The sequence below is a fragment of the Trichomycterus rosablanca genome, chromosome 14 (assembly GCF_030014385.1).
Source record: "Trichomycterus rosablanca isolate fTriRos1 chromosome 14, fTriRos1.hap1, whole genome shotgun sequence".
NCBI lineage: Eukaryota > Metazoa > Chordata > Actinopteri > Siluriformes > Trichomycteridae > Trichomycterus > Trichomycterus rosablanca.
In genome coordinates, this window is record NC_086001.1 from 34,211,955 (window position 1) to 34,215,549 (window position 3,595).

A 3,595-nucleotide genomic window follows, 5' to 3' on the forward strand; every position below is an offset into this window, starting at 1 on the left:
CCATGCCCAGGAGGGTTAAGGCAGTGCTGGATAATAATGGTGGTCACACAAAATATTGACACTTTGGGCACAATTTGGACATGTTCACTGTGGGGTGTACTCACTTATGTTGCCAGCTATTTAGACATTAATGGCTGTGTGTTGAGTTATTTTCAGAAGACAGTAAATCTACACTGCTATACAAGCTGTACACTGACTACTCTAAGTTATATCCAAGTTTCATGTCTGTAGTGTTGTCCCATGAAAAGATATAATGAAATATTTGCAGAAATGTGAGGGGTGTACTCACTTTTGTGATACACTGTAAGTTCCTACAAGATTCATAAACACAGTACAAGGACCTTAACTTGTATTACAAATCTTTTCTGATATTTTTACTGAAGATCTTACCAACAAACGAAGCTTACTTTGTATTTTTGTTTGAGGTTCTCCCACTTCTTCTTCACATAAGAGGGAGTCACCTTCCCCTGCAGTTGGTTCTCCAACACAAAGGCTCTACAATATAATGCACATAACAGTTATTAATGTATATAGCATACACTGCTTCAAAAAAAGTTTAGTCATTAAAAGTTTTTAATGCTTTGAATAAGTTTGCAAAACTTGAATACTAAAACTTGTCTTTATACCACCCTTTGTAATTAATATTATGCATATGAAGTAACACAAATTTTGTTACGTCAAACAAACAGTTACTTACTCAAACCCTCGAACCGCTGCATTCTGTTTTCCAGTGAAGAGGGCCTGGTTGGCCACTCTCCACCGGATAAGATTTTTAGTGTCTTCATCAGACCCTGCAATATCAAACATTAGTTTTAAAAGGGATTTCTAATGTGACTGTGTAGCAACATTACAACAATCATGAATATTTAGCCTCAACAACCCCAAAGCTAGATATATCTACCTTCCTAAAGATAGTTTGGCCCATCACAGATAAAATTAAATGAATCTATAGATATATCATTTATTACAGCAGCTCAATATATATTAATGCAAAGTATTAAAGTATGCAAGTATTAAAGTATGCAAGTATTAAAATACAAAAGTATTAAATACACATGTAATGTTGTAAAACACTATGTAGTTAAATACATCGAATAAAAAGTAGTATATTGACTTTATTGTTCAACCAGAATGACAACATTTGAAGCTCAGGTCAATAGGACCTGCTAGTTAGAGAAGACTCACTTGTTTGTTATTTTAAGTCTAGAAGTGAGAGTGGCCCTTACAGGGATCGAACCCGCGACCTTGGTGTTATTAGCACCACGCACTAACCAACTGAGCTAAACGGCCGATGTACAAGGGCAGGTCATATACCCACATACTCGATTCTACACTGACAGCCCTTCAGTTATGGAGCTGCCACGCAGAAACGATGGAGAGCTTTACTGTTGTTGAGCAGAACAGATCTCCTTGTTAAACAATGATTTGTGATTATATTTTGGGATGGAGCAGTCACATGTGGAGCACTATAACACTACTAGTGCTATTATGATATTCAAGCTGGATGAATGGATGGAAATTAACATGTAACTGAAGGTGACTCTAAACTAGCACAAGCAATTGTGATGCTCTGTTGTACTGCACATGCGCTGAATGCTACCATCCTGAAACTGCTAATGTTTCTCAATCTTGGACCTCACACCGGACCCCAAATAAAAGCAGTAAGGTCCCACCGAGATTTGAACTCGGAATCGCTGGATTCAGAGCCCAGAGTGCTAACCATTACACCATGGAACCATGACACCACCAGAACTAAAGATAATGATTAGCCATTTGCTAAGTAAATAAAGCAAAAATACACAGCTTCAGACTTTACTTTTACATCTCAAGTTATTTAAACTTACATGATTGATATAATTGACTGAAATCAATTGAAAAAACTGAGGTAATTTAGAAGTTTTAAACACTAAATAAAAGTAATTTTAGTTAAACATTTTCACCCAAGTATCAAAATCACAACAAAACGTTCCACTGTTGGAAAACTGCATTAAGTTCAGGATGCAGTTGGCCCGTCCCTCCATGTCGCTCTGAAGCAGATGATTTGATGTTTGTGCACCTGTTCAGGAGATCACAAGTCACTAATGATCACACAGAAGTCAGTTGATTTTAATACTGTTTGTTTTTTAAATGAGATCCAACAAGCTCATGGTAAGGTGTCCAAATAATTTTTGCCACATAGTGTATCATTACTATTGCTAAGGAGTTAATATGTGTGTCTACATCACGTCACGTATCTATACGTGTCTAACATACGTATCAATTCTATTAATATTCATAAGCATGCACACACACACACACACACACATACACACACACATGCTTCCACATTCACATGTTTTTGCTGTATGTGTTATGTAGATAATATTTAGGTGATTTGATGTATTTTTTGACATTTTATTATTATTTAAGTGAAACTTTTTACAAGTTTAGAGGTTTTGTATTTTGCTTCACTGTATGTATGGTGCATCATTAAACTGTTATACATTATTTGATTCTATTTTGTATTAGATGAGATGGTTTGTCTCTGTATTGACCTGCGATTCATTTTTAAATGACAGCTAACGATAGTGATCCGACTCTTTTAAGTATTTTGTATAACATATAAAAAGTTGACTTCATCAAAAAGAATCGACTCCTTCAGCTTCCAACTGCTCATTGCTGAGTACGATCAACTTAGTGAATCGACTCTTTCGAGTTTATTTTTGTCGTTTGCCTTAAATAACCGGATAAAGAATCGACTCATTTGATTCATTTGAACGCGCAGACTCACTTGCTCTCCCGCTGTGAGCTTCTCAAACTGAACTGCGTCTTTCTGTACATGAGGAAGAAATCTATGTAGAGATCTCAAATAACATGAACCTGAAGGTGTGAACTTACATTGTAGAAAAGAAAAACAAGCCAGTAGCAGCAGTGTGCACATTAAACCATTTACAGAAGGGTCATTAAGTTTGGCTAATAGAAATAATGGCATGTTTCTGACTAGAATGAGAGGGGCAGTAAAAAGATCTCACACTTGTTAGAGACGTTTGAAGCCCAGATCAATAGGACCTGCTAGTTAGAGAAGGTACACTTGTTTGTTAGTTTATGTCCAAAAGTGGGTGTGGCCCATACAGGGATCAAACCCACGACCTTGGTGTTATTAGCACCACGCTCTAACCAACTGAGCTAACCAGTCAGTTCTCCTGCATGTTCTTTAGATCTTTGTACATAATTCTACACTAACCCCATTCAAGCAGCTGAAACTGACTTTAATAATACACATCCAAGAGGTTTTGTGGGTTCTTATATGTGTGAACTATCTAAACTATATTTCTTGAAGTTCTTGACTGAGCTTAATGCCGCCAACCAGTGACTGGAGCAGATACGACTCAGGTCCTGCACACAGTAAGTAGTGCTGATACATAGTACCAGCCAGCACACCAGAGGGGCTCAAAAAGTTTTCACTCATTAAATCATGTTTGTGAACTTCGTGGAATGAATGTAGGATTTGTATGTGTAGATTCTGGGTTTTAGGAAGTTGAGCTACTGTTAATATTTTTCCCCAGTTGAACTAAAAACCTGAATTGATGTTTTAAAGGAATAAACTGACAGTGAT

The 3,595-nt window shown here is 36.8% G+C and overlaps 1 non-coding gene across 1 annotated transcript; it reads right to left on the minus strand.

Moving 5' to 3' along the window:
• Positions 1-1,664: 1,664 nt before the first annotated feature.
• trnaq-cug (transfer RNA glutamine (anticodon CUG)) lies at positions 1,665-1,737 on the minus strand. The gene has a single exon. It is a non-coding gene; the product is annotated as a tRNA-Gln (tRNA).
• Between the last annotated feature and the right edge of the window lie 1,858 nt (positions 1,738-3,595).